At 41.9% G+C, this 24,545-nt stretch overlaps 1 pseudogene; it reads right to left on the bottom strand.

Moving 5' to 3' along the window:
• Positions 1 to 809: 809 nt before the first annotated feature.
• LOC126482938 (5S ribosomal RNA) lies at positions 810 to 927 on the bottom strand (annotated as a pseudogene).
• Between the last annotated feature and the right edge of the window lie 23,618 nt (positions 928 to 24,545).

The raw sequence follows: 24,545 nt of genomic DNA, 5'->3' as shown, positions 1-24,545 counted from the left end.
CCGCTGTACTCTTCCTGGCCGTCCAGCCCATTATACTCGCCCACTGTAGGCAAATTGCACCCAGCGCCCGGCCCGCTGTGTGTACCGGCCTGTAATCGCGTTGCCCGTAATTCCGTCACGCCCCAAATTAGACCGGCAACGGCTCCACCGGTACGTCACATCCGTCCAACCTGCGGACACAGGACTGTAGCTACCACTAGCTGACGCGACCACCGGTGCCTGCCACTGTGTTTCACGACAAAAATTCTGGTATAAAATTTATAACAAGGTTTACGAGTTCATTACCGAACAACTCATATGAAACCTCAGAGTATACATTACGAGTCTGTGAAAATCTGAAACTACGTGCCGGCCGGGATAAAGTTCTGTTTGCAGGAGGCCAGTAAACGATTTTCAATCAAAATCCGTGACACAGTTTCGACTTATACTCCACACTTTATTATCTTCAGTCGCGACTGAGAAACCTTCGATAGTCCACTTACAGTATAATGCTGTCTCTCCAGCTATTTACAAAAGATAAATATGTAAGTGTCTTAAATAACACGTAATTAATGTTGTAAAATAATATTAGTACCTAGAATCCAAAATGTAGAACTAACGACTCACACGAAAGCAGAGACAGAGCTGAAGAGTCTCATGAGATATACATACATACATAACTCCGTCTTCAGGCCACGAGTGGCCGACCGGGACCATCCGACAGCCGTGTTATCCTCCCGGTCGTAAGATGGTATTCTTGACCGAAGCCGCTACTATTCGGACGAGTAGCTCCTCAATTGGCATTACGAGGCTGAGTGCACCCCGAAAAATGGCAACAGCGCATGGCAGCCTGGATGGTCACCCATCTAAGTGCCGACCAAGCCCGACAGCGCTTAACTTCGGTAATCTCACGGGAACCGGTGTATCCACTGCGGCAAGGCCGTTGCCCTCATGAGATATCCTTCTGTTTAGCAGTACACAAAATTTTGTAAGGTAAATTAGAGTTTGCCATAATAAAATAGCTCCTGATATTATCTAGCTTTTTTTTCACTCATCAGTTTTATATCTAGCTTGATAAAGCCTTCCATGTATTGCTCTCCTGTGCCAATCTTTCCTCCTACAATTCTTACCCTTCACAGCTTTCTCTAGTATCATAGAAGTTATTCCTATTTGTTTTAACAAATGCCCTATCATTCTATCCTTCTTTCCTCTTTCTTCGTCGATTCAGCGCACCATCTCTTCATTCCTTATTTTTTTCTTTCTACCCAATATTCAACATTTTCCTGTGGCATCATATCTCAAACGCTTTGATTCTTTTCTCCAGTGGCTTTCGCACAGTCAGCGCTTCACTACAATACGGTACTGTACTCCAAACGTACGATGTCAGCAATTTCTGCCCAAGAACTAAGGCCAATGTTAGGTCCTAGTTGACTTCTTTTTGCCAAAAATACCCTCTTTGACTCTGTAGGTCAGCCGCTGATGTCCTCCTTTCAGGTCCACCATGTGATATTTTGCTTCCAAGGGAGCAGAATTCCTTAACTTCGTCTACATCGTGACCCCTGAATTTTCATCCTCCCTTGAACCTTTCATTTGCATTTGTCTACGTAAATTAGGCGATGAATAATGTTAGAACGCGGGGGATCGAACCGAGGAGCCGCACGTAACGACATCGACTGCTGCGCCAGGGTGGACGACGTACCACTTGCTGCAGTAGCTATGACACGAACACGATATTACTGCAATTGGCCCCCGTGGCCGTCGACTGTACATGATCTGGTCAAGCCAGTTGTGCATATAATATCAAGTAGTTCAGCGTGTCGTCCTGAAATGTCACGATGTAAGTCACTGTAAGCCTACCAAAGCGCCCTCAATCCGATGTGCAGTAATATGTGGCCGGCTAATATGAAGAATGCATAAAAAAGTTTCGATACAATGAAACTTGTTGTTAGAAACTTTCTTTCGACCGATACGACAGGAAATTATTATATTCAAAATATGGGCAGAAATGTTGATGTGACATGTAGGGAGCCAGCAGACGGATTAATATAGAAGCTCTCAACACCGTATAAGTACGTTAGCTTGCGCTAGATGGCATGTGAGTGGTGGTGCTACAACCGCCATCACAGGACAGTAAACCTTTACTTTTTAATATGATTTATTTTACAGTAACAACAGATACTTTTACAAATTTACTGTGGTGTGTATTTCATGCAAGCATATGGGCAAAATGAAACATATTTAAGACATATGGTAAAAGCATGCATCAAAACAACCAATTTAAGGTAGAATTTGGAAATGAGGATTCGTCAAATTTCCTGTATCTGAAAATTTCAAGGTTGGACTAAAAATTGAATATAGACATTTATCCTAAGCCAACTCCACCAGATCTAATTATTGCGGCTCACTCCTGTCACTCAGTTGCACATAAACGTCTGCATTTTTCTTTAATGATCCTTCGGGTGGCGAAGTTAGGAGTGACAGTGTTACACTTAACAAAAATATGATATTATAGGTTAGCTTAGGCAAAGGGTTTGAGGAAAAAACTTGGGGTAAAAACTGTTTTAGTAAAGTGCAGAAGCAGACAGTTTCACTCAAAGACAAGGTTGCTCAAATTACAATGTCATGTTTTGACTCTTGGACCCCCTCTAGGAAGTTTAAACTGTTGGATGAGTTTACACACAAACATGGATTTTCTGTTTTAAATCCACCCTAGTCGTCATATATGGGGTGTCTAAGAAACCTGCTTCCTCGGATCGGTAGACAATATTCAAATAAATCGTATGAATGAGTTCTATTAAAAAGTGAAAAAATTACAATGCGTAACTTTGTGTTACACAGATGCGTCGCAAGTAAATGACCACAGGGAAAATGAGAAATCTCTTCGGTATAAGAATTACCAATTTTGTGTTACATAGACGGTGCAAGCAAGTGATTAGAGTTGATGCTTCTATACAGGTTGCTAGCCTTGATTCTGCTGTAAATCTGGGACGCGACCAATCGGGCGCGGTGCTTATGTCCCCTTCGCATAGCGGCCGCTGCTGTCGCATTGTCGTCCTGGAGAGGGGTCGGTTAGCGTGCAATTGCCTGACGTCTTCCAGAGCCATCTCTATTCTATCTTTCCCGACTGGCGCGCCGGCGCTTAATTGCACACCATAATTTAGACGAAAAAGTAAATACATTCATTCATGCAAGCGTCTAAAGAATTAGCTTCAGCTCATGTGACAACATTTACGTAGGCTGCACGGGAAGAGGTTTTAAAACGAGAGTCAGAGAGCACAACTGTGTAAGTGACGGCAGTACCCTTGCTTGTGATTGGAGGGATTATGGCCACGAGTTAAGTGAAATTGAGGGTAATTTAAACATCCGACGTTTGGAACCCAAAGACGGGATATGGACATTCTGGAAGACCATGAAATTTATGCTCATCATTGTTCTAACTCAGACAATGTAATCAATAAACAAGTAACAAGAAATGGACAATGATTTTCAGAATTTTTGGTAAGCTGCTAGTTAATTTTTCTTTTATATTTTTCAGCAGTGGAAATGTACTACCTTCATTTTTATTTGTTTATTTGTGCCGTACAAATAGGATCAAATCAAACAAGTTAATCTGCAACTACCATTTTATGTGTAGGTTTAATCTATTCACTTCAATTTCTTTATTTTGTATGTTTTGTCTCATATATGTTTTACTTTGTCTATTTGCTGGTATGAAATATGCATCACTATCAATTTGTATAAATATCTGTTCTTATTGTAAAATTAATCTTAAGAAGAAGTAGTAATTTACTATCCTGTATTAGTGGGCTGCAACGCCATCACACACATGCCATCTAACGCAAAGTTGTGTTGTGTTCATAGCTGCTATTTTCATTTGTGTCCTAGCTGTCTATATCACATATTAGTATTTGTGTCCCTGTTTGAACATAGTCAGTCTCACAAATCGAAAGACTCCTTCGTCACAGCATTGGACCGCGGTACATGTTTATGTGAAAAAATGATTTTTGGTTTCAGCCATTTGGCCTTCATATATACTTTTATGCATGTGTTCACATCTACAGCATAAAAATTTGTTATTTCTTTAGCCAGTCGTCTGATGATGGGCCACGCCTGAACTCGTGAAAACAAACAGTTCCATTAATATCTAGTGACTACTTCTTGCGACGATTATCTATTTTAGAATAACAATAAAAATAGCCGATAATCCTTACGGAAAAATGAAGAAGGCGTTATTTGCTGTTTCTCTGCAGTAGCTCAATGTACAAAAAAAGCGGTTACATCCAAATGTAATGAAAATGAAGAAACACCAATCGTACTGCATCCAGAAGATCCTGAAATATAATTAATCCTATCAGGTAGTGCATGTACCTACGACAAATGTTCATAAATTGTTTTATCGGTGGTTAATGTAATGCCTGAATCATTCTGCATATTTACCACAAGCTCTGCGTTTTCCCTTATGGTAGCAGCTGCTCTCTTGTCAGGGCTTTGTGCCTAAGAGTATTGTGCCAACGCGACCTATACAGAGACGAACGCACATTAACGTGCTCTCCGCTACTCGTCATTCAACCCTCAACGAACAGAAGAATACTCAGCAACATCATCACAACGGAGAACGAAGTCGACAACGAATCTATATTTCATGAAGCATCGCAGCGGTCCATGTAATATTGTAGGTGGTCTTCGTAACATCAACTAAATAATTATCACGTTCAGAGAAATAAGAGGACTGTTCCTCACCCTCCTCCCATATTACCATATCCAAAAGTAAATCACAAAATACATTTATAGGATAATTCTTACAAAAAAGCTGTTAGTCATCTTTGCATCACCTAGATTCCCAGAAATGCGTAAGATAGAGGTTGACTGTGGATATTGTATCACAGACACAGTCCCGTTGACTGTTCAGAGATGTCACTAAACACTCCCAAAGATGTAAACAATCAAGCATGAGCAATGCCTATTAGATGAAGGGGGTGGGACAGCCGATCTGTTCCAATCATTCCACCAGGAAGGAGGTACACGGCTCGTGTTGTCTGTAGTTCAACCATGCGTAGACGGTCAGTACCACGGTTCGATCGCGTCCCTATTGTTACTTTGTGCCAGGAAGGGCTCTCAGCATGGGAAGTGTCCAGGCATCTCAGTGTGAACCAAAGCGATGTTGTTCGGATATGGAGGAGATACAGTGAGACAGGAACTGTCGATGAGATGCCTCGCTCAGGCCGCCATAGGGCACTACTGCAGTGGATGATCACTACCTACGGATTATGACTCGGAGGAACCATGGCAGCAACGCCACCATATTGAATAATGCTTTTCGTGCAGCCACAGGACGTCGTGCTACGACTCAAACTGTGCTCAGTAGGCTGCATGATGCGCAACTTCACTCCCGACCTCCATGGCGAGGTCCATCTTTGCAACCACGACACCATGAAGCGCGGCACAGATGGGCCAAACAACGCGCCTAATGAACCGCTCAGGTTCACCAATGTGTCACATATGCCTTCAAGCAGACAATCGTCGGAGACGTGTTTGGAGGCAACAGGGTCAGGCTGAACACTTTACACACATTGTTCAGCGAGTGCAGCAAGGTGGAGGTTCCCTGCTGTTTTGGGGTGGCATTATGTGGGGCTGACGTAAGCCACTGGTGGTCATGGAAGACGCCAAACGGCTGTAAGATACCTGAATGCCATCCTCCGACCGATAGTGCAACCATATCGGCAGCATATTGACGAGGTGTTCGTCTTCATGGACGACAATTCGTGCCCCCATCGTGCTCATCTTGTGAATGGCTTCCTTCAGGATAACAACATCACTCGACTAGAGTGGCCACCAAGTACTCTAGACATGAACCCTATCGAAAATGCCTGGGAGAGGTTGAAAAGGGCTGTTTATTGACGACGTGACCCACCAACCACTCTGAGGGATCCACACCGAATCACCGTTGAGTGGTGGGACAATCTGGACCAACAGTGCCTTGATGAACTTGTGGATAGTATGCCACGACGAAGATAGGCATTTATCATTGCAAGAGGGCGTGGTACTGGGTATTAGAGGTACCGATGTGTACAGCAATTTGGGCCATCACCTCTGAAAGTCTCGCTGTATGGTGGTACAACATGAAATGTGTGGGTTTCATGAGCAATGAAAAGGGCAGAAATAATGTTTATGTAGATCTCGATTCCAGCTTTCTATACAGGTTCCGGAACTCTCGGAACCGAGGTGACGCAAACCGTTTTTTAATGTGTGTATTAATCGAGAAAAAGAGTGACGTTACTGTTTTGAAGTCGTCCGGTGTTATGGAAACTTAGGTTCCACTATTGTTCATTGGTAAGTTTTTATCTCATTCCAACATCCCTAAAAAAATACTGCTAAGCAGAAATGAAACATCTCACATGGGTAAGAAAGTACATAATCCAGTCACATTAATGTGACAACCGCCTGTGTTCGCTGTCAACATGCAATAAGTACTCACAGACGACAAGTTGCAGCACTTGCAGTGTGGGGTAAATAAAGCGTGTCGGGGGTATACAGAAATCACTGTGGTCGTTGTTGTAATGTGGAGATGGAGCGATTTGTCTGACGTCCTAATGGGCATTGTTCTGGCGTAAGCTGTCGCCAGCACTCCGGTCAGCAAACAAGTAGCACGAAGATCGATAGTAGACCCTGGATGAACCACGCCTATCACGCGAGAGGCCAAATACAAACCGACAAGCAACATGCCACCAACGCCCTCCGACGACATGTATTTAGGCCGGCGCTGCTGACCGAAGGGCCTCTCTGACTCGACTCATAACTCACGGTTGGCGTCTGTCATTCACTTGTGAAGCAGCATAGTTAAGCACAGGCTACTCCAGTACATAGTGTCCAGATTGTGACTACAGCAAGTTTACCAGTATTTTCTGCAAGAGGACTATTATTGATGAGCTTGTAATACAAACATGCACTCTATTCATGTTAAGTGGCAGCTTCATGTAAATAAAGAACTGTATTGATCCACTTGTGCATTTGTTTTGCAGAAGGAAGATACCGGCCACCCAGAACAACATACTCTAGCTTGCTTCCTAGACTACAAGACTCTACAGACAAGACCATTATCTTTTTCTGGGCCAAGGGTGGAAGCATTTCCGAAACAGCTAAGATTGTAAAGTGTGTATAACATATACCATGCATGGCAAAATGGCGCACTAAAACAGGGGTCAGAGGAATTATGGTTCACCACAGGGTGCGGATCACAATGGTGAACAGCAGCTACGGAGATGTGTAAGAGCACTGTTGAGCAGTTGACCACCCACGTGATCCAAGGCGCTTGCAACAGTGTATTCACAATGAATATTCAGCAAACTTTGCTGCGTATGGACAACTACAGCAGGTGCTTGGGTGTCCAAGCTGTTCATCAGCGACGAAGGGTGAAATTTACCCACCATTACCACAACTAGACGTCCACTGACTGGAAAAAGGTGTTCTCTTCCAATGAATCACGTTATCCATTGGACATATGGCCTTTTTCATGTACTGCACTGCAACAATCATCGGAAATATCCAGCCTGGAAGAGGGAGCATAATGGTTGAGGAATCTTTTCGTCGACTATTCTGAGGGGTCTCGTCATTCTTGAACGCGTAATGGATTAACATAGGTACGCATCTGTTCCTGAGGTCTATGTCCACTATGATATGCAGTTAGTTTTTCCCCGATAGGATGACATCTGCCAGTATGAGAATCCAGCTTGTTACACAGCTCCCCTCACCACCAGACTTTCTGGATTTAAACTCAACCGTGAAACCTAGCGTAGCTGTCCACAGCACTGGAATAAGCGTGGATCTACATCCCTATCGGTATCTTCCATAACCTCACTGCACGTCCACTCTTCAAATTGTGGTTATTCTGGCTTTCAACAGGTGGTCACTACAATGTCACTGGATCGCATATTTGTTAGGGATCTCAGCTAAATTTTCTGCATTTCGTTTCCCATGAAGCTGGACAGGAACTGCAGTACTGTTTGCACTTCAGCGAAACTACTGGACTTGTATCAGATACTGAATTGATGGAGAAAGATGAAACTCGTCCAATGGTTTAGATGATGAATGATTCGTTGATTAGTGTTCTGGCAAATGTTGATACCAGTGGAATCGCCAGCAGCGATAGTAGCAGCAGTGTTTGCCTGATACACAGTAATTTCGTTAGATTCCGTTTCTTTCACGTGCTTGTGTACCTGTGTATTAGGCCTATAGCAAATTACTGTAAGTTTTTTTTGCGTTCAAATCCTTGTGTAAGACGGCTTCCTAGTGTAATTTTCCCGCCATCAGGTCGCTATGTACGACACTACATTTTAATCTAGTGCTGGTACACAGCATATAGTTTAGATCAGTGCGTAGTAGTTGGAGTAGGAGGAGGGTGTAGGATCTGGCGCAGCTTCCATGAGTTATCTCACTCACTCATTCCACTCGCTCCTTCACTAACTCACACAGTCGTACCGAGATACTACACTTTCCTCCTACTCTCCTCCCATTTCTACGTTTAACTTACATAATTTCATTTATTATTATATTAAATTACTTGGAAAATTAATAAAAAGGATTATCTTTTTTGTATCACGTTCATCAATTACAAAATAAAAATTTTTTCTACAAGTAAGAAAATAAATTTATTATTTTTTTAAAATAAAAGGTGACCAGAAGAAAATAAATAAAATGAATTATGTTGAAGGTATAAGGTTCTGAATGCGTCCAATTTGAACCTCGTAAATTCCGAAAAAAATGGTTCAAATGGCTCTAAGCACTATGGGACTCAACATCTGAGGTCATCAGTCCCCTAGACTTAGAACTACTTAAACCTAACTAACCTAAGGACATCACACATAATCATGCCGGAGGCAGGATTCGAACCTGCGACCGATGCAGTAGCGCGGTTCCGGACTGAGCAGCTAGAACCGCTCTGCCACAGGGTCCGGCTCGTAAATCCCGAGAAAACCTCGGGTTTAAGTGACGTTTGTTACATAAAAGCATTGTAGTGATTATGAGACCACACGGAGGGGTGAATCACGCCCCAATTTGGACACACAGTGATACACAGCATCTGTTAATGAAACTATGGACAGCCGCGAATCGCGACCCGCTTTGGAAATGGAATTAAATAGGTATGAAATGAACCTTACGTTTCTTTCTACTACCCCTACTTTCAACTACCTTTTGGAAACAAATTTTATCAATTTCTATATGTTTAAGTCTAACTACTTCTTCTCTCTAAATGTAAGTTGAAAATAAAATGTCTACTACCAACAAAATTAAATATTCTATAACAGAACTTTTGGGAAATAAAGTAAAACCAACTAGCGAGAGATTTGGAGTATGGTTACTAACAATTTTAATATTAATAATCTTGCTACAGATATTGGAGGTATTACTTACACAAAAGGAGAAGAAGAATTAGAAGAATTTAAACCAATTGCAGAACCTTCTTGCGATAAGATTATGGTTGTTAAAATGATTGATTCTACAGAATGCGAATGCAACAACAAAGGGAAATTAAAAAACAGAAAATTTTTAATACAGATAGCGGCATGTGGTTCCTCTAATAGTTATCACAGAAGTAAATCTATAGTTTTAATTTAGCAAGACATGGAGTTAAAGCAAAAATACCATATTTATTAAATTCCAGTATACAAACAATTAAAGGTGTTAAACAGATTTTGAAAAATGATACAGACATTATAATCAAAAAATCTTGAATCCTCGGGCACCTCAGCCATCTACATTGTATGGCTTTCCAAAGACTTACAAGAACACTCCTCTACGCCCCACCGTGAGCACTAATGCTTCGCCGACTTACAGACTCCCGAAACACCTGGCCCCTTACCCCGCACGGTGGTCACTGTGTGCACCACATCAAGAACACAGCCGACTTCATCAGTCGAATTAAATGCCTCTTGTAGAAGAAGATATTATGGTCAGCTTTGATGTAGTGTCGTTGTTCACGCGCGTTCCCATTAAAGACTCTATAGATCTGCTCTCCCAGATATTGGACGACAGTGTTGTGGATTTATTCAAGCATACTCTGGCGTCATCGTATTTCTTGTATGATGGAGAGTATTTCAACCAGACGGACGGCGTAGCGATGGGAAGCCCTTTAGCTCCACTTGTAGTCAATCCATTCGTGGAGTACTATGTGAACATCACCCTGGATACGGCTCCTGAAAAGCCTAGTTGCTCTTATTGTTATGTCGACGACACGTTCGTAGTCTGGTCTCATGGACGTGAAAACCTGAAGAATTCTTGGACCACATCAGCAACATACATGACAACATCAAGTTCACGATGGATATAGAGACAGATGGTGCCTAGCCGTTCCTTGATATCCTCGTTCACCGCAAATCAGATGGTTGTCTTAGCCACATCGTTTACCAGAAACCCACACACTCAGACCTATATCTGCACGCTAACAGATATCACCATCCGTCGCAGAAACATTCTGTTCTGAGGACCTTAGTGCGTCGACCCGAAACCGTCTCACATTCTGAAAACTTGCCGAAGGAACTGAGCCATTTACGGAAAGTATTCAGGGAAAACGGCTACAACAACCGCCAGATTTCGAAAGCTATCTTTCTGAAAATACGTAAGCAGAAAGACTCGGAGGAGGACTTGAAGAAGTTTGCATTTTGGATCAATAAGCCGTCTCCTCAACAGAAATAAAATCTATCCGATCTTCAAAGTTACAGTAAAAATTCGACAACCATTGAGGCCTGTGACAGACGACGTAGGCCTCAGAACTCCAGGAGTACATAAAATACCATGTGGGTGTGGGCAGTTTTATATCGGACAGACTGTGCGTACCATTGAACAGCAATGTTTAGAACACGAGAGATGCTTTCGTCTATGGTACCCAGAGAAATCAGCGGTAGCAGAGCATGCATTAGAAAACGGTCATCCTACTGCATTCGATGAGATATCTATTACCACACGGACTAACGGGTTTTCGGATAGCATAATAAAAGAAGCGATCGATATAAAAATTTGTGACAACACCCTCAGTGAAGACGCCGGCCTGCAGGTAAGCACAGCGTGGGAACCGGTCATCGGAAGGTTGAAGCGGGTGCGACCGCCGCATTACGCAAACATTACCATATAGTCTGCCGGAGCGGGTACCAGTGACGTCACGGAAGGCAGCGCTGCTATATAACCCAGTGGTGATGGAATTTCGTTGCAGTGGACAACTTATAATGGTCAATTTTCTGGCGTTTTCAATCATTCATGGGACTGCAAATGCATGCAGGACACAACACCAGTAAGGAGTGCCCACTGCAGTGAACTGTGTGCATTTGCAGCATCAGGACTGATTGAAAATGCCAAAGAAGCGACCATTAACAGCGGTCCACTGTAGACGGCAGCAGCAACCAGAAGACAGTCACCACTCGACAATGGCCGAGGAGTACTTGGCCGAAAGCTCGTGGCCTTTACACCACCTGATGTGGCTGGAAGCCTGAGAAACTTTTATTAGTACATATCGCCGTGAAACTGTGCACTCCTATACTCAGCTCGTTCTGTTCCTCCATGAGATCCACTGTACCGTAGACGATGGCGTTCAGGTTTATACCGTGTTCCTTGACATTAGAAAGGCATTTGACACCGTCCCGCACTGACCTTATCGATTATCGAAGCAGTTTTGAGAGTGGATTCAAGACTTCCTTGCAGACAGAACTCAACATGTCGTCCTTAAGGAACAAAATCGATGGATGTGAAGTTAATTACCAGATTTCCCAAAGAAGTATGATAAGACCGTTACATAGGGGAAAAAAATCCACTACTGTATAGCTACACTATTGATGACAAACCTTTGGGAACAGCTTTTGCCGTAAAATATCTAAGAGTAAACTATCCGGAGCGACTTAAGTGGAATGACCATATAAAACAAGTGGGAAAAGCTGTTGCCAGACACAAATTCACAGGGAGAATCTTAAGGAAATGTAGCTCATCCACTAAGGAAGTGGATTACAAGGCGCTTGTTCGACCTATTCTTGAGTATTGTTCTATTTGGGATCCCTGCCAGATAGGAATGATCGAGAAGATCCAACGAAGAGAGGCACTTTTCGTCACGGGATCGTTTAGTTGTCACGAGAGCGTTCCGGAGGTGCTCAACAAACTCCTTTGGCAGACTTTACACGAGAGGCGTTGCGCATCCCTGAGAGATTTACTACTGAAATTTCGAGAGAGCCCTTTCCGTGAAGAGTCGGACAACATATGACTTGCCCCTACGTGCGCCTCCCGTAATAAACATGAGAGAAAATTCAAGAAACTAGAGCCAATACAAAAGCTTACCGACAATAATTCTTCCCACGCGCTACTAGCAAGTGGAACAGGGTTGGAGGGCTCAGTTTACAAAAAAATACCCGCCGCCACGACCCATCAGGTTGCTTGCTGACTGTGCTGTAGATGTACATGGTGATAAAGCTTCAAGCACTTTTTTGTCGTTATTATGCAAGAAAATTACTGAATGTTTTGAACAGAATCAATAGTTTCACGAGGAGAATATATCAACAGAATCTAAATCAAAAAAGACAAAATTAATAACGAGTAGCCGAAATTAGATCAGCTGTAAACCTAATATAAACTTTAGAGCCCGCTTACTATGAAGAAGGAAGTTTGCTTCATTGTAGTGAGGTAACGCACGACGGACGAAGCACTGAGTATACAAAAAGCTGCCTACCAGGGACTAAGAGTGTATTCCCCGCTAAAAGACGTATATTCTTACCAAACTTAGACCTTAATTTGAGGAAGAAATTTCTGCAAATGTACGTCTGGAACACAGCATTTTATGGTAGTGAGTAACGGACTGCGCGAAAATTGAGAAAGAAGAAAATAGTAATGTTTGAAATGTGGTAAATAAGGATACTCGAAAATTAATTAAAGGTGAGAAATGCGGTCTTCCACAAAATCACCAAATTAAGGAATATGTGGAAAAGACCGAATTATGAAGAGACTGGACGATAGAACATCTAAGAAATCAAGAAATAACTTCTACAGTACTAGAACGATATGTTAGAGGATAGAAACTGTAGGTGAAGATGGACTGGAATATATTCGACAAATAATTGAGGACTTTGAGAATAAATTTAGCAGCGGGTAGTAATACTAATCAATCGATATCAAATTACGCCTTGTTTGCAACGTACAACGGCGGATCTCTTGCACTTTGTGTAATGTTAATCAATCTGAGCACAAAACATGTGTGAGGTTGTGTTTCCGTTGCCAATAGTGATGATATGCTTCATATCCTCTCACTGGCTATTGTTATACACCACTGCTTTGGCGAATGATTCGTTGCAACATGGACAACCTTTCTGTTCTGAATGCACCAACCGAAGGCTACTATTTATTGCACCCAAACAAACACAGTAACGGGCAACTTCTGCAGTTCAATAAAGGCAGAAAATTGCAGGATTGCTTCTTCAACACTTTTACAGATGATGCTATTCAGCATACTTTGTTGTGTACTGAACTAACTGTTTCGCCATTATGCATTCCCTGCTGTGGGTATGTACAAGGAAGAAGAATATCGCAGCGGTAAGAAGGAGTTGTGAGACATAAATGAAAGTTAGTAGACGTGTTTCTATATCTGAAAAATAATGTCTATTGCAGTTTCGCGCCAATCGCGTAAGTGTTGCGCTACTGGCACCACTATGAGGATGCAAATAAGCAGAGCGAATTAGACACACTTCAAGTGGTAGATGAGTTTCGTTATTTGGGCAGTAAAATAACTGATGAATGCCAAAGTAGAGAGGATATAAAATGTAGACTGGCAACGGCAAGAAAAGCGTTTCTGGAAAAGAGAAATTTGTTAACATCAAATATGGATTTAAGAGTTAGGAAATCTTTTCTGAAGGTATTGGTCTAGAGTGTAGCTGCGTATGAATGTGAAACATGGACGATAAACAGTTTAGACAAAAAAAGAACAGAATCTTTCGAAATGTGGTGCTACAGAAGGACATTGAAGATTAGATGGGTCGATCATATAACTAATGAGGAGGTGCTGAATAGAACTAAGGAGACAAGAAATCTTTGTCACAAATTGACCAAAAGAGGGAATCGGTTGATAGGAGGCACTCTGAGACGTCAATGGATACCAGTTTACTATTGGAGGGAGGGTGGGGGATAAAAATCGTAGAGACAAACAAAGAGATATATACGGTAAGCAGATTAAGAAGGATGTAGGTCGCAGTAGTCGGAGCTGAAGAGGCTGGCACAGGATAGAGTAGCATGGACAGCTGCATCAAATGAGTCTTCGGACTGAAGACCACAAAACAACAACACGCTGTAATGTTCGTGAGCGTTAGTTATCTTTGGACTGTAAGTGGTGAGTAGGTGTTATCAAGAATGGCTTTAAGGCGATATAGACACCAATATCAACATCTCACTGGCCGTGTGACATGGTTACGAGAAGTTAGACGTTCCATCTGCAATGCCGTAGTAAGACTTGGCAAGAATGTAGTCGCTATACTTGATTACTGGTGGAAGTAGTCATGAGAATGTATGGTCGCAAGAAGACCGTGCTCCGGACGGTCACATGGCACAGCCGAGAGGGAAGAACAGCGTATTTGGAATATGGGTCTGGGGCATCGCACTGCATCTGCAGCACCAACTCGATTAGTAGTTGGCACAACAGAGACCAACAAACTGTTACAAATCGGTTGCTTCAAGGACAGGTCCTAGCCACACACCGTGCAACTTGCATTCTACTGCCACCAAATTACCGCCATTTTCGACTTCAGTGGTGTCAAGCGAGAGCTCTTTGAGGGAAATGTGGACGTTTGTTGTGTTTTCTGATGAAAGATGGTTCTGTCTCGCTGGTCGTATGTTTGTCAGAAGGTAGCCAATTGAGGGCGGCAACCTGCCTGTCTACGCCCTAGGCAGCCTACACCTGAGGTTGCAGGTTGGGGTGCGATTTCGTATGACAGCAGGAGTACTCGCGTGGTTGTCCCACGAAAGCTGACCGGAAATTTTATACGGTGGTCAGGTGGTTCGACCTGTTGTGGTGCCATTCACGAACAGCGGTCCAGGGAGTGTTTTCCAACTGGATAACGCTCGTTCACATACCGCTGTTGTAACCCAACGTGTTCCACAGGGTGTCGACATGCTGCCTTGGCGTGCTCGATCACAACATATCTCAAACGAACGCATAAGGGACATCATCGCGCAACTCCAGCGTCATCCACAAACAGCATTAACCGTTCCTGTACTCACCAAGCAAGTGCAACAGGCATCGAACTCCATCCCACAAACTGACATCCGGCACCTGTACTACACACTGCACACTCGTTTGCCTGCTTGCATTCATCATTCTGGAGGTTACATAGGTGCCAGTATTTCACATTTTCATCGGCTTACCTCGGGCTTACATTAACCTGTGGTCTTGCAACGTTCATCGCTTAAACACTGTATGTTACCTAGATAAATGTATTTCCTAAATTTCAGTACTCTAAATTACTTAATTTTTGGTATTGAAACTTTTTTCATCGATATATCTAAAAGCATGCGTTTTTGACTGCATTTTAATCACTTACGAAGACGAATAGTTTTAAAATGGACATAATGTTCGAAACTAGTCAACAACAATAAATAAAGAACACTCCTTAACTCGCATTCGACGGAATTCGAACTGTTCATTTGAATTTTGGGTAAGCTTTCGTAGCGGTACAGTCTAAAGGGACTGTTTACCACTATTATCTTCTGTCTGTCTTCGTCTAAAGGAATTTGCAAATATGCTGAATGCTTGACAAAGTACACAGCACCATCTAATTCTGAAATCATTTTTTCCAACATGAGTATAGGGTATGAATCAATACTATACATTGTGAATTAGCTGTCAGTCTGAAATCAACACAGATGCGAAATGAGCCGTTCGGTTTCTGTACACCTAAAATCGCCGTTGCCTGTTGACTTCAGGTTGTGACTTATACAGCCTCTTTCTATTCAAGGTGGCTGATTTCCTGCTTTACTTTACTAACGGAAGTGTTGTGTGCTTTGATAAACTTTGGCACAACACTCCACTTCAGTCTGATGTGCGCCTTATAATCTTGATAGTGTTTCTTGCTTCTCAAAAAATATCATCAAATTTTTTGCAACAGCTGGTTCAACCTTCTAGTCGGACTGGTTTGAAATTGATTAACTCCCTCGTAATTGGAGACGCCCAAGGCACTGAAGAGATCCAGTCTTAGGAAAGTCTTTGCTTTATTTGAATTTACAATTTAGAATGTAGGGTCTTTGTAAATTGTTTCTACGTAACATCTGCTGAAAATTGTCCTTTTACTAGAATCTACCGCTTTCTGTAACTAAACAATGAACTTTGAAAGTCTGCTAACTTCAGCATTCACAGTTTTATGTACGACTGCTTGTTGCTGTTTGAAATTTGATCGGCACATTGTTAAATCTAAGAGTTAAAGATAAAGACATGTTATTGCCAGAAGAGACAGCATTAACGTGACGTTCCGTCTGTGAAAGGTTTTGAACTCGGACTTGTTCGTGATGAACATAACTTGACTTTTTCTTAATAATCATTGCAGTTCGTTTGTGTGCCAGCTTGATTGATTGACCATTCATAGAGTACATCAAGCGTTAAAATGCAGGTGTTAACTATTAAAATATATTCATCATTTGGATTTTTTAGCTCCTTGTGGTTAGCGTGTTTTCAGCGAAAATTGTAGGATGTAAGGTCCGCCAGTTATCCAAGACACAGTTTTTTCCAAGGGTGTTTTGCATAACTGGCGGACCTTACACCCTTCAATTATTATAATATAACACTGAATGAAATGTCCTGTAGTCCGCTGTAGCTGCTTTTATTTAAGCCGTTTAGAAACCCACAGAATCGGTTTCGCAACTTCTAAGCCGCATCTTCAGGTGTATATAAATGCTATATCATATGGTAAACGGAGTAGCTGCAGGACGCTGTAGAGTAAGAACTGAAAAATGGCATGCCTCTGATAAAATCACGCACTTTCATCACTTTAGCGACTACAGTATGTTCCTGTCATCCTATGTCATTCAAGAGCCTTATCTTGGTCAGGTATGCCATTTTAGGCAGCTCTAATATGCTTTTCAGGTCCTTCTTGCTCTGTCCGCCATGGGTTACCTTGCTGCCTAGGTAACAGAATTCCTTAGCGTCTTCTAATTCCTGATCATCAATTCTAATATCAAGTTTCTCGCTATTCTCGTTTCTGTTACTACTCGTTACCTTTGTCTTCCTTAGATTACTGTCACTCCATATTCTCTGCTCATTGGACTGTTCCTTTCATTCAACGGATCCTGTAATTCGTCTTCGCTTTTAATGTGTACAGCTGTGTCATCAGCGAACCTTATCAAAGATACCTTTTGGAGTCTTAATCACACTCGAGAACCCTTCTTTTGTTTCCATCATTGCTTCTTCGAAGTACAATAGGGGCGAAAGATTACATCTCTGTCATACTCGCTTTTTAATCTGAGCGTTCTTCGTCTCCCATTCTTATGATTCCCTCATTTTTATTGTACATATTGTATACTACCCATCTTTACCTATGGCTTAGCCCTATACTTCTCAGAATTTCGAATATACTCCAGAAGAGAGCGGACAAGTGTAGTGCAAGCAGTCTCTTTAGTAGACACGTTGGATTTTTCTAAGTGTTCTGCTAATAACTTTCAGTCTTTGGTTTCGTTTCCCTTTTCTATGAGATCATTCCAATTTAACTTATTCGTAACTGTTATCCCTAAGCATTTAGCTGACTTTACAGCATTGAGATTGTGTGTTTTATTCTGCAACCGAAATTTAGCGAATTCCTTGTAGTACTCGTATAGCTGACTTTTCATTATTTGGAGTCAATTGCCACTTCTCCCTTCATTCTGATATATAGCCTAAATCTTTCTGGAACTTGTTTTGAACACCTTATCACTTTATAGGGCGGTAAACACAATCAGCCAAAAATCTAAGAAGGCTGCTCAGATTATCTCTCATCTCGTTCATGTACATTATAAACAGCAGAGGACCTATAACATTTCCTTGGGGAACGCCCGATATTACTTCTGTTTTACTTGATAATTTCCCTTCAGTTACTACGGACTGACATAAAATAACGAATCCAGTAGCACAACTAGGACGATACTCCATAGGCACACAATTTGATGACAATTCGCTTCTGAGGAATGGTGTCAAAAGCCTTCTGGGTATCTAAAAATTTGGAATCAATTTGACGTCCTGCGTCGATAGTATTCATTACATCTTGAGAATAAAGAGCCAATTGTGTTTCACAAGAACGATATTTTCTGAATCCGTATTGGCTGTTTGTCAAAAAATTGTTTTCTTCGAGGTAACACATAATGTTCGATCATATTACATGTTCCAAACTCCTATCGCAAATCACGTTATCAGTATGGGCCTGTAATTAGACAGGTTACTCCTAGTTCCTTTCTTGGATATTGGTGATACTTCTGCTACTTTCCAGTCTTTAGGTATGGATTTCAAAAATGGTTCAAATGGCTCTTGAAGTGCGACTGAAAATGTTTAGGCCCAGGTGAATAATGTGTCAAAACACCATACGACTTTTACGCACAGCGAGCTTGAAATTCTGACAAAAGAAGCCTTTGCAAATATTACACCACGGGACTGATCTCGAGTTCTCAGCCATGCCAAGAAGGAAGTTCCTAAAAATGGGTTCAAATGGCTCTGAGCACTATGGGACTTAATATCTGGGGTCATCAGTCCCCTAGACTTAGAACTACTTAAGCCTAACTCACCTAAGGACATTACACACATCCATGCCGGAGGCAGGATTCGAACCTGCGACCGTAGCAGCAGCGCGGTTCTGGACTGAAGCGCCTAGAATCGCTCGGTCACAACGGGGTACGGATTTTTCGGCAAGCAAGCGGTGGTATATGATTGATAACTGTTGAGCAATACTATACTGCCACTCTGAAATGAAACTGACTGGTATACAATCGGGACCGCAGGCCGTGCCTCTTTTAAGTGATTTAAGCTGCTTTACTCTTCCGAGAATATCTACTTCTAATTTACTCATGTTGGCAGTTTTCTTGGTTCGAATTCAGGAACAGCTGCGTCATCTTCTATGGTGAAGGAATCCCAAAATTCTATGCTTAGTAATTCTGCTTTAATGGCATTGGAATTCGTAACACCACCGTTGTTATTGCGCTACGAGGATACTGACTGTGTGTTTCCGCTGGAGTACATTACACACGACCAGAAGCTCTTTGTGTTTTCTGCCGGATAGAGTTTCGTTGTGGAGACTATTGAAAGCATCTCGCACTGAAGTTCGCGCTAAATTTGGAGCTACTGTGAAACTTTGCATCTTGGGGGTTTTGCTTTTTTTGTGATTTCTTCGTTGCCTCTGCAACAGTGTTCTGACTCGTTTTGCGTATCATGAGTGATCAGTAGCATCTCTTGTTAGTTTATTTGGTAAAATCTCTCAATATCCGTCGATATTATTTCTTCGGTTGTGTAGCCCAGATTTGGATGTTAACCGCTTCTTCTCTACACTTACACCTAGTATGACCAGAAGCAGTAAGAGACTCTCTTAAGAGGGCGTCAAACGAATTTTTATCTGCGTTTTTAAATAGATGTATTTTGCTATTATTTTTGGTGGGTTCCGGTGTAATGGTATTTAGTCTCGCTACAGCATTCGTGTATTACTAACCCCCGTCATGATGCTTCCTAATTGCTAAGGATCATATGTTGCAAAGAGGTCGAGTATTGTTTCCACTTCCATTGGTGTCCTGAACTAACCGTTCACAATTATTTTATGAGAACGCATTCTGAATCGATTCGGATGATGTTTTACGCCTAACGTCTACTTAAAATATGTATTTTCGTCAACGTATCGAGGGCAAATTGAAGTTTCTACCAACCATAACTGTATGCGTAGGGCACCTATTAGTTTCTTTAAACTGTTCAGCAACTGCAGCATTTGAATCTGGCGGTCGGTAAAAGGAACCAATCATTTATTTATTAAAATTGGCTATAGAAACCTCCACCCCACCTACAGGGCTACTCACTTCAATTTCACTCCAGGGTAAACTAGTTCTGACAGCAATAAACTCTCCACCAACAATTGTTTTTATTCTATTCTTTCTGAACACGATTAGGTTCATTGCAAAAATATCCGCTGATGTTTTTTCCGGCTTTAGCATCGTTTCTGTACCTATAACGAGTGGAGATCAAGTGGTTTCTACTAGCGCTTGGAACTCTCGTTCGTTTTTGTAACACAGCTACACAATTACAACTAGAGTACCGATTGTTGCAAGGCCTACCTTCCTGTGTTTGTCCTACACCTTCTGTAGTTGCCCGACACCCCCTAACGCAAAAAACAGCCCAGCTCCATCCACACAGAACCAGATACACGCGTAGCCACTCTCTGATCTATTAAGCAAAACCCGGAAACAAACCACGCTACGACGGAAGCCGAGGAATCCGTAGCCTAAAAGGGTCGCAGAATCCTCTGAGACTCTGATTCTGAATCTCTCCTCCGCTCCACAGTCAGCTCTGTCGACGATGCTACCGATAGTGAGCTCCTCCTTCATCTTGCAAGAAAGACAGGCAGTCTTAACCATTTCAGACAGCCACCCGAAACCAGAGAGAATCTCTTCCGATACAAAGCGAAACACATCGTTAGCCCCGACACGAGTCACCGCCGGCAGCTGGCTGGACCTTGTGCCCTTCGCGGAATCCGTAATCAGCCTTTAAACGTCTAGAATGACTCTTCCCGGAAGCACACAGATTGGGCATTGGATTCCTTCCCCTCCTTCGCAGCCATATTCCTAAAGGGCCCCATTGCCAGCCTAACGTTGGAGCTGCTCCCAACAACCAGTTATCCAACCCGGTATGAATTTCCAGACCTTGCGGGCTGAAAGGCTTCCGATGGAACAGGACGAGCGACTGCTTCTCACTCAGGGACCGCAATAATTGCTAAGACACGAACCCAAAATTTTGGGTGAATCCCCTGAAGAATGGAGGAATGTCGCACAGCATCTAAAGTATGCAAAGAGTACCAGTATTGCAAAAGCAAGGCAACACCCATACGTCATAGCTAAGCAGCAAGCAGAGCTATAGCAAGGAATGCAAACGGTGCACCATGATAGCACCCAGAACATCGTTTGGCAAACTCTTCAATACAGAGTTATAACATGCAACACACGAGCCGTGCAAGTACTGATGATAGATACAGCGGCAGAAAAACAGTTCGCATGTGAGACACCATGGTGCGGGCAGGACGCGTGACACTTCTGTTTAAACGAGAGAAAAAGGGTGCCTAATCTTTTGCAATGTATTAAAACCCCTGTTTCTGGACAGCTCGTATTCAGGTGTCTATTCATTCCGTCTGCATTATCGACACCCGACGGAGCTACAGTTTTGCTAGTTACAGACTGGCACTGCCGGCGAAGAACGATGTGCTGCTTGTCACCTGTCTGAAGACTTCAAGACTACTGACAGCAAGCTGTCGGTAGCCTTGATAGATCTCAACCATGATGGTAGAAGATGCAGGCCTACCGAGCTTTCCTCTCGGGAAGGGCCTAGCCGATGCACTGAAAGCCACCACCTTCTACTCGATGGATGGACGTCAGAGTGCCGCCTTCCATGTTGTACGTTACCGCCTGCCAGAGAGTACACTGTAAGTGCTGATGGAGTCTTGGGCTTCCTCCATCCTGAAGATGCTGTTGGTATAGGGTTAGGTGAGCGTTCCTCTTCGAGTGTACTGAAGCATCCGAGTTCACTGCGGCGAATCCACGGGCTGCCGCACCGGGATCCGCTTTGCTGCCCGCGAAGCTCCGCTGTCAGGTGGGTAGCCTAGACTGCCCTAAAACTGCGCAAGCTGCTGGGGTGCTGCCTCCAGCATTCCTCGTTGACGCCTGAGCGAAGGACGCTCCCCGTTTCCTGATCACCAGAGAAGACAATATCTAATAAATGTAAGCACTAGTTTGCATTTGTTCTACATTATTAATTTATTGCGTTAACCGGTCACCGGCCTGCAAGGCCATCAGATATTTACTGACTATTATTCCCATGAAGTTACAAAGTTTCTAAAATATATTGGAAAAGAAGTTACACATCTACATTGAAGCACAAATTCTCGGTGAATGCCATATTTGGCAATGTGGTGGTAATTCAATGTAAAAAGCAGAAAAATGAACCATAAATAAATATAAAAGGAGCAATAAGGAAATAAAACTTTAACACTAAACTGGAGAAGCATGCCTACATAGAAATTCACCATAATAAATTAAACTAATAAAATAAAATAATATTATTACTTGACAAGGCTACATCAAGAGGTATAAAACATGAAGAATGATACACAAACCAATTAAAAGAAAGAATTATCAATTTTAACTAAACAGTATATAAATATATGTGAATATATGAATAGATATAAATGATAATTCTTCCTTTTAATTGATTTGTGTATCACTCTCCATGTTTTATACCTCTTTCCGAGTACTAATTTCATTTTATTTTTTTGGTGTTGTTCGTTAACTGTTATGTAGGCAAATTTTCCAGTTTTGTGTTAAGGTCTTTTTAGTGTTTTCTCCCTTTATATTTATTTATTGTTCACCTGCTTACATTGGATTACTACCACATTGTCAAAGATGTCATCTATCGTGCGTTTGTGCTTCAAAGTAGAAGCGTAACTTCCGCTCCAATGTCGTTTACAAACATTGTAACTTCTTTGGCGACAATAGTCAGAAAATGTCTGATGATGGCCTGGAAAGACGGAAATCGGTTAACACAATAAAATAATACTATAGAAAAAAGGAAAGTAGCACTTTCAATTTATTATAATTTTTTTCTATCATGAGCTGACGGAAGACACAGTTGACACAGTATTCAATGTACCAAACACGTTCGTACAATGTTAGTTCAGAAACCGCTGTTTGTCGTCTTCAGTCACAAGCCTTCCGAGCTCGGCCTACGACTTACCGTAACATCACCACCTCACCTGTGCATCCTCTGCGCCCATTTGTCTTCTTACCCGTGCGGTGATCATTCTAAAATGCATAGAAGGATTGTACTTACAGTATCCACGAGTACTGTGCAAATATCGCTCCAAGAAGGAATTGTAATTAAAACGGACAGGATCACTTATTCTTTCTTTTTCATTTTGGTCTTTGAGCAAGCGTTATGCAAGGTTTGCTGCCAAACTGTGCTATGAGAGAGAACCTTTTACAATATAAACAAAGTTTGTTTTTGTATAGAAACCAACTACGTAATCGTAAAAATGAGGTATTTATCATGTGTACAACATACTGAGAAAATTTATTGCTTCCCCTGTTTTTATGACGAATATCGTAAAATAGTGAAAGGATCGTATTTCTCGTCGATGCCTTGCAACCCTTTGGCGGAAATTTGTTTGCCGACTCCTTATAATTCTTTCTTGGAAATTTATTTTCAATCTTCTTTGCTTTTCCTCTTCACGCCGTTTGCACCAATATTAACAATATATTGAGCATTATTTCGAATCAGTTGCAGCGTAAGTAACGTAAAAACTGAGAATAAAAGAGAAGTTGCCACGTAGGATCCCGATCACACGGTCCTCACATTACTGTGCTCTTTCTGCTGCACCTACCATTGCCTGGAAACTATGAAAGCAAGGGCAGTGAAGAAATGGAGATATATCGATATATTTTGCAGAAAATATCGATACATATCATGAGTGCTTCCACTAATACATCAGTATCATAATGGCAATATCAAGTGCCGATATTTTTATTTTGTATTATATTTTTCTCGCAATTTTCCGTAAGTATTTGAAATCGTTCTTTTGAAACTGTAGTAGAACATAATTTTATTTTCACTATTTGAAGGAGTCTCACGCAATTTTGTAACTACAAGCGCTAGTTCGCTGCAGTTTGGAGAATTGAAAAAACAGGCAAATCGACATGAAGTGTTCCGGACAAATCCGAAATTTGAAGAAACCGAACGACAGACCCACCTGACACCTTTTATTGTGCCACTTACATGCAGTTGTCATTGTTGCGAAAGTGGTTATCGCCAAGCGTGAACGTTTACGTTGCAATTCTTGCTCTATGGCAGATAAGGAGGCTGCTAGGTTGTTTATTTACAGAATATTTAATACTAAATTTCTACTTAAATATATAGCTCTGGAAACGGCAGCATATTTACAATGTAAGGCAGATATTTTTTTAGGTCCGTACGTCGACACATTTTCCGTCAACATACCGACGTATTGTTACGTTCCTTCTACATATCGAGAGGCAGTAATGACTTTTTTAAATACCAATACACCGGATTCCCGATATTTTTAAATATATTAGCAGTTCTAATGCGAACATTAATGGCCAACCAACGCAACCACAAATGCTGTTTCTTTTCTAAGCGCTTGGCCATCTGATCGTCCCATTTCTGTTATTTTCATTTTTTATTACAAATTTCAAATAAATTTGTGATGGTGAGTAGGCACGGTTCCCTTTTTAACGGATGCATCAGCACACAGATTTTTATTGAACACAAGTATGCTTGCATATATGAACAACCTTGGACCTCATAGGAAAGAGGCAGTTATGCTCACTACGATATAAGT

This window comes from Schistocerca serialis, chromosome 5 (genome assembly GCF_023864345.2).
Source record: "Schistocerca serialis cubense isolate TAMUIC-IGC-003099 chromosome 5, iqSchSeri2.2, whole genome shotgun sequence".
In the NCBI taxonomy this organism is placed as follows: domain Eukaryota; kingdom Metazoa; phylum Arthropoda; class Insecta; order Orthoptera; family Acrididae; genus Schistocerca; species Schistocerca serialis.
This window is presented reverse-complemented; position numbering and strand designations above follow the sequence as displayed.